Raw genomic sequence first — 14,757 nt, forward strand, 5'->3', positions numbered from 1 at the left:
AGTTGATTGGCCAAGGCTATTTGAAAAAGTACATCCGAAGTGATGGCCACAGAAGTGAGCGCAAAGGGAAAACTCCTCAGGGCCGGAGCCCTTGGCGGTCACCGCCGCCCCCTACCCGGGGTCAATCTCCTCCGCCATACAGTCCACCACCAGAGGCACACTGATCCCAGCCAAGGGGAGTCATCGGCACGATTATGGGCAGACCCGCCGCTGGGGGCACATCATCAGCTGCAAGAAAAGCATATGCACGCCGAGTCAACGCCGTGCACACGTGCAGCAAGAAGATGAGGACGGAGAATGAGATCTCCTTTTCAGATGCGGATCTCGACAATTTGATACTGCCACACGACGACGCACTGATCATAACCATGCTCGTCGTGAACTGGGAGTTGAAGAAAATCCTGGTCGACAATGGGAGTTCGGCCGATATTTGTACTATCATGCTTTCGAGAGAATGATGATAGGTGACGACCGCTTAAGGCCGGCGAACTCCGATCTGTTCGGTTTCTCGGGGGAAGTCGTGAAAATGGAAGGATAGATTGAACTCCCAGTCCTCGTCGGAGAGCCGCCCTGCCAAGCCTTCGCCATTGTCAACTTCCTGGTAGTGAGGGCCACTTCGGTCTATAACGCTATCTTGGGACGGCCTGGCCAGAACCTAATCCGCGCAGTCGCTTCAGTGTATCACCAGAAAATGATGTTCATAACGCCAAACGGCGTGGGTGAGGTCAGAGGAGATCAACCACAGTCCAGGGAGTGCTATGCCATGGCACTCAAAAGGCAAAGATGCATCGGAATCCTTGCCAATTGAACTACTTGATCTGAGAGACGAAGCACAGGTGACGGAACCCACCGAAGACCTCAGAAAATACTATCAGTAGTAGACCACCCGGCGTGGAAGTGACTTTGTAAATATCTGCTGAATGTGAATGACAGAAGCTCTTTTGCATCAGAGGAGATCAACCACAGTCCAGGGAGTGCTATGCCATGGCACTCAAAAGGCAAAGATGCATCGGAATCCTTGCCAATTGAACTACTTGATCTAAGAGACGAAGCAGGTGAGTGAACCCGCCGAAGACCTCAGAAAATACTATCAGTAGTAGACCACCCGGCGTGGAAGTGACTTTGCAAATATCTGCTGAATGTGAATGACAGAAGCTCTTTTGCAAATCTCTTCGTACAACTTGGAAACCCAGTTCACTAAAACTCAGGTACTCTGGAATTCCAGTTCACTAAAACTCGGGTACTTACTATTTGGAAACCCGGTTCGCTAAAATTGGGTACTCGCTGCTTGGTTCGTCACGGCTCGTCTCCGCAAAGATCGGGAGCGTACTCCTGGTACAGAACCAGCCCGGATGCAAAAACCAACGCAACTTGGAAACCCAGTTCACTAAAACTCGGGTACTCTAGAAATCCAGTTCACTAAAACTCGAGTACTTGCTATTTGGAAACCCGGTTCGCTAAAACTGGGTACTCGCTGCTTGGTTCGCCACGGCTCGTCTCCGCAAAGATCGGGAGCGTACTCCTAGTCCTGAACTAGCCCGGATGCAAAAACCAACGCAACTTAGAAACCCAGTTCACTAAAACTCAGGTACTTGCTATTTGGAAACCCGGTTCGCTAAAACTGGGTACTCGCTGCTTGGTTCGCCACGGCTCGTCTCCGCAAAGATCGGGAGCGTACTCGTGGTCCGGAACCAGCCCGGATGCAAAAACCAACGCAACTTGGAAACCCAGTTCACTAAAACTCAGGTACTTTGGAAACCCAGTTCACTAAAACTCGGGTACTTGCTATTTGGAAACCCGGTTCGCTAAAACTGGGTACTCGCTGCTTGGTTCGCCACGGCTCGTCTCCGCAAAGATCGGGAGCGTACTCCTGGTCCGGAACCAGCCCGATGCAAAAACCAACGCCGCTTGGAAACCCAGTTCACTAAAACTCGGGTACTCTGGAAACCCAGTTCACTAAAACTCGGGTACTCATTACTTGGAAACCCAGTTCGTTAAAACTAGGGTACTTGCTGCTCGGAAACCCAAGTTCAATAAAACTTGGTCATCCTAAGCCATTCAGAACATCTCCAGCCAGACTGGATATAACGCGTGGGTAAAGCTTAACCTGAAGAAGGTTCATCCGTCATCTCCAGCCGAACTGGATATAGCGCAAAGCGCTACAGGACAAAATTCAGTTCATCTCAAGCCGAACTGGATATAGCACAATGCGCTACAGGAAAAAATTCAGTTCATCTCAAGCCGAACTGGATATAGCACAATGCGCTACAGGACAAAATTCAGTTCGTCTCAAGCCGACCAGGACTCGGTGTGATTCGCTACAAGACAAAATTCAATTTCGTCTTTTAGCAGATTGCGCTATATTCAGTTCATTTCAAGCCGAACTGGATATAGCGCAAAGCGCTACAGGACAAAATTCAGTTCATCCCAAGCCGAACTGGATATAGCACAAAGCGCTACAGGACAAAATTCAGTTCATCTCAAGCTTAACTGGATATAGCGCAAAGCGCTACAGGACAAAATTCAGTTCATCTCAAGCCGAACTGGATATAGCACAATGCGTTACAGGACAAAATTCAGTTCATCTCAAGCCGAACTGGATATAGCACAATGCGCTACAGGACAAAATTCAGTTCATCTCAAGCTGACCAGGACTCGGTGTGATTCGCTACAAGACAAAATTCAATTTCGTCTTTTAGCAGATTGCGCTATATTCAGTTCATCTCAAGCCGAACTGGATATAGCGCAAAGTGCTACAGGACAAAATTCAGTTCATCTCAACCCGAACTGGATATAGCGCAAAGCGCTACAGGACAAAATTCAGGTCATCTCAAGCCGAACTGGATATAGCGCAATGCACTACAGGACAAAATTCAGGTCATCTCAAGCCGAAGTGGATATACCGCAATGCACTACAGGACAAAATTCATGTCATCTCAAGCCGGACTGACAGCTCGGCCGCACTGATTTTCCAGGCTGGACTGACAGCTCGGCCGCACTGATTTTCCAGGCCGGACTGACGGCTCGGCCGCACTGATTTTCCAGGCCGGACTGACGGCTCGGCCGCACTGCTTTTCCAGGCCGGACTGACGGCTTGGCCGCACTGGATATGACGCGTCTCTCTACACGACAAATATCAGTCCGGCCCAAGCCGAATTGGATATGACGCGTCTCGCTACACGACAAAAATCAGTCCGGCCCAAGCCGGACTGGATATGACGCGTCTCGCTACACGACAAAAATCAGTCCCGCCCAAGCCGGACTGACAAATTCCAGACTGACTCACAGGCCGGACTGACAAATTTCCGGACTGACTCACAAGCCAGACAGGCAAATTCTCGACTGACTCACAGGCCGGACTGACAAAATTCCGGACTGACACCCAGGCCGGACTGACAAATTCCGGACTGACTCACAGGCCGGACTGACAAATTTCCGGACTGACTCGCAAGTCGGACTGACTCACAGGCCGGAGTGACAAATTTCTGGACTGACTCACAGGCCGGACTGACAAATTCCGGACTGACTCACAAGCCGGACTGACAAATTTTCGAACTGACTCACAGGCCGGACTGACAAATTCCGGACTGATTCCCAAGCCGGACTGACAAATTCTGGACTGACTCTCAGGCCGGACTGACAAATTCCGCACTGACTCCCATGCTAGACTGACAAATTCCGGACTGACTCCCAGGCTGGATTGACAAATTTCCGGACTCATTTCCAGCAAATTTCCGGACTCATTTCCAGGCTGAGCTGACAAATTTCCAGACTCATTTCCAGCAAATTTCCGGACTCATTTCCAAGCCGGACTGACAAATTTCCGGACTCATTTCCAGGCAAGACTGATAAATTTCCGGACTCATTTCCAGCAAATTTCCGGACAGATTCCGCCCATTCAGAAATGTAACTCACCACACTTCCCCAAGTCACTACAATGACTTGGAGAACTGGGGGGCAACTGATGGGATGTAAAAACAGCAGCCTGTAGCAGGCCGATACCTCCTGGAGTAGGTGAACTCAAGCCTGTCACAGGCCGCCACCTGTCCTGGAGTAGGTGAACTCAAGTTTATCACAGGCCGCCACCTGTCCTAGAGTAGGTGAACTCAAGCCTATCACAGGCCGCCACCTGTCTTGGAGTAGGTGAACTCAAGCCTATCACAGGCCGCCACCTGTCTTGGAGTAGGTGAACTCAAGCCTCTAGCAGGCCGCCACCTGTCCTGGAGTAGGTGAACTCCAGGTTATAGCAGGCTGCCATCTGCCCTTGGGTGGGCAACCCCACGTCATCAACTTTCCCTTTATAAAAGGAGGTTCAAAGCTCAAACCAAGGGTAATGAATAACCTTCCTCTCCTCAAAAAACTCTTAAACTAGCTCTGCACTCCTGCTCATATACTGACTTGAGTGTCGAAGGGCCTGTCCGGAGTAACACCCGGGTTGGTCTTCTGACCTCGTTTGCTTCTGTGCAGAACACAGTCACTTCATTTCAATCCCGCCGAGCTCGACTCCTTCACTTCGGTTCCTCTGGTCATCCAGCTCAGCCCTTACGTCACTGCCGTACCTGTTACCGATTTTCGGTCTAACACCTAGCATTATTCTATCTCTTGATAAGGTTAGAGTCATATCGTGTCTTCTTTAACCGTTCTCAACATTTCTTTATTTTATGGGTTTTTGCTAATGAGTTGCGTAAGGGCACTTGCTAAGGTGCATTGAAAACGTAATTTTACACATGTTTTTAGAATGTTTTAAGACTTTACCCCCTTTTTTATTACGGAGAATGAAGACATTGATGAAAGCTGGCCCATTTATTCAAATCCTTATAATTCCTAGTCATTGAAAAAAGTTTATCAGAGCATAGCGGAATTGCTCTAGTGTTTCCCATGTCGCCCTCTTGTTGAAGCAGAGAATGAGAAGGCTTGAGTAATATAATTTTATTGGGATTTGGTAGGCAATTTAACCTACAGCAATTTCGCGCCTCAATTTTGTGTTATTCGTTTAATTCATCTCACGTGTTTGTTCTCTCATGCTAAAGTGAGCTGCAAATGGCTTTCACCAAAATTGCTTAGCAAATCCCAATTTTATCATAGATAGAGGAATGAGGAGAAAGAAAAACTAAATCAATAAATAATGTATTAAGTCTACAGAAAAAGAGGAATAAGTTATCTAAAAAGTCCATATCTCTAAAAACTAGTTGCAGTCCCATTCGATGCACGGGGCGAAGAAAAATTAGTATTCTAAAAAACTATCTATAACCCTCTCTCTATCTACATAATTGCAAATTTTTTTATAATTTCGTGTGTAGATATTCATAGAAGTCCAATAGGCATAACTCTCCATAAATATAGCGTGTATCTAATCTATACACACAACTTCTATGTATCATCTCTTTTAAGAGAAAGAAAAATATACTTGCCAGTTCTGTGTATAGACCCTTAATTTTAGGCGATATTTTCATTCCTTGATTTTAGCCTTTTTTTTTCAAATCCAAAATAAGAAGTGCCACATCCCGTTATTAAATTTCGGAATGCAGTGGGGGTGACACGTGGCGCAGCCTCAGCTTCCCACATTCAGCTTTACATAATTCTAAAAAATCAAGACTTTGTTATATTTCAATTTTCCAACCATCTCTCTCAAGACTGAGTGAATCCTATCAGAATATAGTGATGGTGGCCCACGAAGACTTGAAGCCATGACCAAAAAATTTCTAGTCAACTAATAAAAGGAAAAGGAAAAAACAAAACGGTATCTCTGTCAAACTCTAGTAGTAGAACCTTCTTAGATAGATTAGTCTGCGCTTTGAATAGGTGGGACACGTGTCAGTTGATTCAATGAAAATACAATATGAAAAGAGAGAGAGGGGTAAGACAAGCATTGGAGAGAGAGAGAGAGGTAAGACAAGCATTGGATTTCGCTGGAACTTACCTGGGAGAATAGTGGTAAGTAGTGTTTGGTTGTCAACCTCCTATAGTAGTAGTAGGGTTCGTTATCAATATTGAGAGTAGAGAGGTAAGAGAGAGAAATGGAATGGAGAGAAAACACATCATTTCTAAGAAATTCAAGCAAAATTCTACCTTTTGCAGATTTTAGCTTGGATATCATAGAGAGGGGACAAGGGTGACACATCACCAGACATGCGCTTATTAGCCAAGAGATATATGTGGAAGTATCCTGGGATGTCAACCCTGTATTGGCAAGCAAATAGAGGATTTTGCTTATGCGGCATCCAAAAGCCAAGCAAGACACCTAAGTCATCCCGGCTTTTGTGCAACCAAACACTTGGGAACCACTTAATCAATGAGAAATATTCATCCATTGGGTCTGACGGTGGATCTGTGATGTGCAATAGACTGCTACCCTTAGGATGATCTTAACCTTTAGATCAATGGAAATTGGCACCCAATATATCTCTTTTCAAATCATCCTAGTCCTTTGATTGATGTTGATTTGCCTTATTAATATGGATCATTCAAATGAAGGCATATTTCTGGCAATTGCCTATCATCGACAGGGCCCGTTGAATGAATGGTTTGTACGTTTTATTGAAAAGTAAGCCAAACTTATAGAATTGCAAGTTTTGTTGGACATTTCGGTAGTAAAGGAGTTTTAGATTAGTAAAAAGATGGGACAGGGAAATTTCAAGTTTACTATGGTATGTTAAAAAAATGTAGTAAAAACACTCAAATAAACGAAAACATGAAAATAATGTGTTTAAAACGTTTAAAATTTTATCATTTACAAAATATAGCTGGGAAAAGTGGAAAAGTTGGCCATGAAATTAAAATGTGTTTAATACGTTTAAAACACATTTTAAACTTTTTCCTAAAAAACTGAATTTTCCTGGTGTAAAAATTTTTAATGGAGTATTAAACAGCAAACCTATATAAATTGAGTTTTTTTTTTTTTTTTTTTTTTTTTTTTTTTTTTTTTTAAATCGTTGTTTAAAGCAAAGTGTTTCTAACTATCATCATAACAAACCATCACAGCATAACGAAAAACATGAAATTAAATAGAGGGCAGAAGATAATTGTTACGAACCCGATCCGGTTCGCAACGGATTTGATCTTCTTAGAGGGAAGATCAGCCTCTTGATCCACTTCGAGGGAAGGATCAATCCTCCTTTGTGTACAAAGACACTTTGTAACAGGTTTCTTCATTTCAAAACAAACTACGTACATCTTATTTATAGAAAATCCACTAATCTAGTTAACTCTTATCCCTAAGAATCCTAGCCATAACAAACAACTAAGAAAGCAAATCCTAAAAGGAACAGAATCTAAACAACTTTATTTCCTCCAAGTGGGCACGTAACAATCATCTTCATCATTAAGCAAACCCTTGAATCCCTAACAAAAATTAGGGCAAACCCAAATTATATCTACGAGAAAAAAAAAACTTAATCTTTTTTCAATCTACAATGAAATGAATACAAACTCCACACTCTCTAAGACATTAAAGCCCTTTGAAAACCATCTTTGTTCAAGCTACAATGAAATAAGTAAGACCTCCAGGCTATCATGACCATAAGGCCCTGTTCGTTTTAGAATTTTACAATGAGTTGTGAATCCAAAACCAATTATGTTTTAGATTTTTACAACGAGTTGTGAATCCAAAAGCAATTATGTGGGAGAAAAAGAATGGTGGATGTAGAATGGAGATATTTCAAGGCCAATTTATGTTCGGGTGGATGTAGAATGGAGATGCTTCAAGGCCAAATTATGTTTTAGATTTTTACAACCAGTTGTGAATCCAAAACCAATTATGTTTGGAAGCGCTAAGTATCTGTCCTTGACGAAACTAGTAGTGTGCAGATTTTTACAACCAGGCGCTGTCCTTGACGAAGTCGCTGTCCTTGACTTATACTAGTAGTGTGCAGATTTTTATAACCAGGCGCGAAGGCGCTGTCCTTGACGATACTAGGAGTGTGCAAAGGGTTCCAAGATAGACTAAATGTGGGTTTGCCAAAGGAATTTTCGAAACTAGTAGTGTGCAAAGGGTTCCAAGATAGGCTAAATGTGGGTTTGACAAAGGAATTTTCAAAACTAGTAGTGTGCAAAGGGTTCGAAGACAGACTAAACGTGGGTTTGCCAAAGGAATTTTCAAAACTAGTAGTGTGCAAAGGGTTCCAAGTAGACTAAATGTGGGTTTTCCAAAGGAATTTTCGAATTGTTATAGCTCTGAACATTTTCTGTTGTATTTATAAAGTGTGCCCTACAACCCACTGCTAACCCATTTTGCAATAAAGTAAACAAGAGAAGTGGGTAATGCTATATATACCCATCTGACATCTCTTTCTTTTGTCACATCCGATGTGGGACTATTTTCCCACTACACTTCCACGCTCTCCCGTAAAAAAAAGCAATGTTTTCCAAGCAAGATTTTTTCTTTTCCAAAACACTCTAAGAAAACATTTTCCGAATCACTATTTTTTAACCAAAATGCAAGAGTTTGAAAATCAAAATCTAACACATTATTGGACTCAAACCCCATAAATTGGCTAGCATAAAAATTATCAGAAATAGTAATTTTAATTGAAAAACTTAAATTTCAACCTTATTTATATATTACTCGATTTAAGATAATTCACTAAGTACTCACCAGCGTCAACCCAATGCTCGGATCAAAAGTTATGATCACTTGAAGTTTTCAATTTAATTTGGACTGAACTTCTTTTGATCTTGGTCATTAAAAAATTTTGTTCTACGTTACATCTTAGGTCTTCCCACCCATGGCTATATGGTTGGTTGATCTAGAAAATCTGTGGACCATTTTATTTTAATTATCCATTTGGAGGCCATCAATTCTAAAGCACACAAAAGCAAAGATCCCACATTGGAAAAGTGAATGGATGTGAAAGGCCAATAAGGACTTGGGCACCCTTCTCCTTAACGAATAGCTTTTAAGGGCGAGTTCTAACCGGGTCCCAATAATTAGGACCTACTTGTTGTTGTAGAATTGAGGGTTACTGTTGGTGATGAGAGAACAGAAATGTGTTGCTTCAAGGCTTCAAGGCGTGATATCACTTTCCTTAAGACAAGATTTGCCCCCACCAGTAGTGTGCAAAGGGGATCCGCGAATTGCCTCCAAGATACAATGAAGCCTAGTAGGGAAGCCCTACTAATGTTAGATGGCGCCTCGCACTAACGGAATCAAACTCGAAATGCCCTTCAGAAATTTCAAGCCTTAGAGAAATTTCCAAATACTGTTTCTGCAAAAGAACAGTATCTAGAATAGTAAACAAAAGAAAAAACAGTATGTAGAAACACTTGGGGATTTTGAAAGAATGTAGAAGAGTGTTTTAAAGTTTGTCAGAATTGCACAAGGGAATTGCCAATTCGTTTCTGTACTCAATTGACAGAAATTTGCTCTTTTTATAGAGCCTCTGGTGTCTTTTCAGCGTAAAGAACACCTCTAGAGGGCACCTTTCCAGAATATTTGAAATCTGACAATTAGATCGCACCCATTTATTATTGAACGGTTGTGATCGATCCTAAAAGTGACTGTTGGGTTGTGCAAAACCTTCCTCCAACCCCGTAACTGTTAGATCAACCATCTACGGTGCGGGACGCACCCCTGCACCCCCTGGGCTCTTGACTGTTGGGGGAAGGGACACAACCCATTGAATCACATATGCTGGCAAAGTGCAAAGTGCGCCTAAAAAAACGCCCTATAGCTCATTGCCCAAAAACACTAAAACATGCAAAATACATGATTTTGAAAATCCAAAATCACTAACACTTGTGACCCACATTGCAGGGCCCCCGAGCGATCAAGATCATCTAATTATATCGAATGATCAGGCCATTGTCCGATACATTGATATAATTCTTCAAAGATGTTTACATATTCTAACCAGAAAACCTTTTTTTTTTGTCTTCAGTTTAGATGAAGATGATAAGAAAGTCTTCTTGAAGAATTCAAATGAGGCCCTTCATCTAATTATATCAAATGATCATAAACAATTGTTCAATACCTTGAGAAAAAAAAATCATTCTTCACAGATGTTTACATGTGCTTAAGAAGAAAAAAAACCTTTTTGGTCATCAATTTAGAGATGTTAAGATAGGAGAATTTACATGATGGGTGGCTGTGAAAACACGTGAAGTCTAAAAAAGTGCCCACTTTTTTTGATGATCCAAACCGTTCATCTATTTGGGCACAACGTAAATAGGTTGTGCCCCAAAAATCATTTCCAAAGGATGATCCTAGCCCTCCGATCTGTAGAAGATTCCGTAAATGATTTTTGGAAATCTCCATTTTCGGATCTGAACAGGTAGGATCATCTTATGGAAATGATTTTTGGGGCACAACCTATTTACGTTGTGCCCAAACAGATGAACGGTTTGGATCATAAAAAAAATGGGCTGTACCTACTTTTTTTAGACTTCACGTGTTTTCGCGGCCACCCATCATATAAATTCTCGTTAAGATAGTCTTCTTGAAGAATTCAAATGAGGCTCACTTAGTCATGGTCTTAATTTTTGTTTTGTAGATAATATACGTGGGACCCCAACTAGTCTGGGACAAAGGCTTAGTTGAGTTGAGTAGACAAAACACATGTCTAGTTCCAAGGGAACTGATATTCCCCCTTGTTTGATAATGGCACTAGTCACTTTACCAATTAAGTATTTTTTTATTGTCTATTGATACTTTTTTTTAGTAACTGTGAGTCTGTGGCAGCCTTTAACAAGTAATTAGAGAAGTATGAATTAACTAGATAGAAGAGTGCCACTATTGAAACAGGGAACTACCCTTATTGGTCTGTCCGTTTGTCAACATTTCTCTTTTTCTTTTCTTGAAAATGTGACACCAAAAAGAGGTAGAAATGCAGCCCCTTTTGGGAGAAGCCACTTTTCATTCAAACATTTGCCTAATTTACACATGCTTATGTCAAGATTACGCATTTCTTCTGTAAGCTCGTTTCATAAATTCTCTATCGAGTTGAGTTGTACTTTTAAATGTGTATATCTTCTACTTGACTCATATTGGTTTACCCTTGGGCATGTTTGGCTACCATGAAATTTTTTTCACGATAAATCGATGTCCCCAAGTGGAGATGAAGGTGAAGCGGCTAAAAATAAGGAAACAAAAGACAGGAAACTAGTTGATGCTGATTTATCATGAAAAAAAAAAGGGAAATGTTATCAGCACTACTGTATTTTGATGAGGGCACTCCTCACTTTATTAAAAGTACGGTATGGCCCGCACCATATGATGATCCAAACCGTCCATTAGATGGGCTGCAGCCTAAATAGGTTGTTCCCCAAAAATTATTTCCATAGCTTGATCCTAACCCTCCGATCTATAGAGGCTTAGGATCAGTAGTGCTGAAAACATTTCCCAAAGAAAAACACTGAAAAAAAAAATTCATAGTAGCCAAACGTGCCCTTAAAGTAACTATCAATGTTCAAATGTGCAGTGTAAACTAATGAAAGGGGTATTGGATTTATGTTCTAGTGACCACATGTTGTAGGGGTAAAATGTATACCTTTTTTATGCCATACATTTTTTTCACCAAGTAGATCAGAGGGCTGAAATCGTTTCTTCGAGAAGTTTTTTGGGCCATGGGATCTACGGCGAGGACAACTAAATGAATGGTTTAGATCATTGAAATAATGGGGCCCTGCTGCATGGTTCATTCCTAAGCACAAGACTAGCTATAAAGAGAGAGATGAAGAGAGAAGACATGATGAGAGAGACAAGAGGTGGAGCGAGATAGAGAGTTTTATCCATTTTATCCCTTATTTAACTCCACTGGAATGTATCCGAAAAGTTCTACATGAAATTTAGGCCCTCTTTGGGAGCATCCAAATTTGGGCGAGAAAAATGGGGAAAACAATTTTTCCTAGATTTTCTGGCATCAACTGTAAACATTTTTTCAGAGATTTTGACATATTCTAGGGGTATTTCGATCCTTCGAATATGTTTCTCTGATTTTCAAACCCATTAAGTCTCAACTTTGAATATGTGTGGAGTTGTACGTGTTTTGGGCTGGCTTTTGTACTAGTTCAAGGTTTCTTCTGTTGAACAAATGTTTGAACCAGATTAATGCCCTTAGACAATTCTTGGATTTGTAATAAAACCGTAGGAAGGGTAATAAGTGGTTTGGCTCAAGGTTTAAAATTTCGGTTTTAGTACCGGTTTCGGACCTTGAAAATTTGAAATTCAGTCGAAATTTGGTACAAAAAAAAACAATATTTTATTCATTATTAAATTTCGGTCGAAATTTCAGTGAAATATTAAATTAATATTTAAAAAAACAGATTTTTTGTGTCAAATTTCAGAAAAACCGAAATTTCGGCCGAAATAAATGACCGTTTCGGTTTTGTGTGGTTTTGGTGTCGGTCTCCACCGAAATCGAAATTTAAAACCATGGTTTGGCTAAGTATGTTGTGTAGTATACACTGTAATGAACGAAACTTGGCTCAGGTCGGGGTCTGAGGAACTTTCTTCAGACCCCTTGCTAATAGTCTAATAGCAAGGGGTGTGGAAATATCAATTACTTCTGAAAATAAAAAGTAAGCACGGAATTGATATTTCCACACCCCCACACCCTTTGCTATTATAGGGGTCTGAGGAAAGTTCCTCAGATCCCGACCTGAGCCGAGTTTTGTTCCACTGTAATGGCCTCATAAGGTCAATTTTTTAAAGGCCCATGTGCCATTAAGTTAGGCACGTAATTGTAGGGTTTCCACTGTACACTTAAACCACTCATTACCTATTGTGAAAACTCCAGCAAACTTTTGAAATGGCATAAGCCCTATGAATATGTTCTTGCCATGGTCGGTCTCATTTAGTGGCAACTGATTGAAATAAGATCCCTCTGATTGAGGATAAGTTGGAAATTTTTAACTCATCCATGATTCAAGCCTCATCTTATGTGGTTTAATGTTAATTTAATAGATTTTTTCTTTGTTTTTTGAACTGGTAGATTTTTATTGCTAAGAAAAGGCTACCAGGGCGGTCAAGAGCCCAAGCACAAAGACAGATACAATGGATTACAAATGAGCAAACATATGATGACCTCATGGGGAAGAAAATCGAAAAATTCTATATCAGTTCTTGTCACTCCTTCACGAGCAAAACAATCCACGTCTTCTTTCACCAACCTCCTAACATGATGATAGATAATCCTATGTCCTTCAACCAAGTCTAAAATGACGTCAAAGATTTCTGAAAATCTCCACAGCTGAGCAGATCGGCCTTCCGACCACCTTATGACGTTCAAAAATTCTCCTTCCACGATGATGTTGTCCATATCTCTTTCTGACATTAGGCCTTTAAGGACCGCCCTCACTTCTGCTTCATTGGAATCTTTAATTCCAATTGTTCCAGAGAATGTCTATTTAATCACGTTATTCTCATCTCTTAGAAGACCTTCCTGATGGCCCTAGGTTTCCCAAGCTAGATCCATCAAAATTCAGTTTCAACTACCCATGATCAGGCGGGGTCTTTCTAGTGACAAAAATCTCTACATTCTCCTTGCAATTGCAAATCTCTTTCCAGCACCTTTCTATGTCAAAATCCGAATAAAGTGAAAAACTAGGAGGATTTTTGCTTAGGAGACCACTGACGATACGATCCTGTAGAAGGAAAAAGGAAGAGCTTTTAACCACATCCTTGAAAGTGCGAGCATTTCAAATAAAGAATTGGTTTACATCAGGACTGTCATTGCAGAAAAAAAAAAAAAAAACACACACACACACACTTGATCTCGTCTAGGAAAATATAATCACTTAGGTGTTTAGTAGTTTATTGATATCTGTGTTGCACATCATGGAACATTTTACGTAGTGTAATTACATTATGGTTGCATCGGTTTGTCCAAGGCATCAGTTAGCTTAGCAGAGAATTGGTTTCTTTTTACAAATAGGAGGTATGAGAAGGGTAGGCCTGAACGGCTTGGTTTGAGGTGTATCTTTAGTCGAACAATGATGAACACTCCTAGCACTGTGTTGTCTGGGTTTGATGTGTCCTATAGGTGAAAGCCGATTGTGTCATGGATCGACCCAACAGAAGTGTCATGATGATATGCTCAGTGTCTCATTAGAATCACTCCAAATGTGATTCTTTGAATTTCTTCCAAAATTCTAATAGAATTACACATCACTTTTTTGACTTTTTTTAACAAAGGCACCCATTCAACCCACATATTTTCAATCCTACCCCTCCTTTGTCCTTTTTAACAAAGACACCCATTAAAGCCCCATAATTTCAATCATACCTTCCTCCTTTATGCTTTTGTAATAAAAAAAGTGGACAAAGTCAAATTGCAAAATTACGGATTTGGTACATTTGTTACATAATACTACGGATTTTTGTGAACATATTACATAATACTACGGATTCAGGCGCCTTTTGAAATATTGACGAATTCAGGGCACCTTAAGAGGCACAACATATTATGAAAACCTCTAGAGATTGGAGGGCTAGGATCAGCCTATAGAAATGATTTTATGGGCACAACCTATTTCTGTTGTATTCCGTCACATGGACGGTTTAGATCAACATATGATGTGGTCCGTTTTTTGGATACGCTTAAGTGGTTATAATGCCTCCCATTCGTTTAAATGTTTGAGCCCTGCTTAAGCGAACGAATGGGAGGCATTATAACCACTTAAGCGCACCAAAAAAATTATATATATATATATATATATATATATATATATATATATATATATATATATATATAAGTGTTTCTCTTTTAGAAAGGAAATTGGCAGCCATGTTTGCCTCCCTCCAAATGTGTGAGATGCGCCAAT

Source organism: Tasmannia lanceolata, unplaced genomic scaffold, assembly GCF_043159265.1.
Source record: "Tasmannia lanceolata isolate RefF3 unplaced genomic scaffold, GAP_Taslan_0.1 ptg000020l, whole genome shotgun sequence".
In the NCBI taxonomy this organism is placed as follows: domain Eukaryota; kingdom Viridiplantae; phylum Streptophyta; class Magnoliopsida; order Canellales; family Winteraceae; genus Tasmannia; species Tasmannia lanceolata.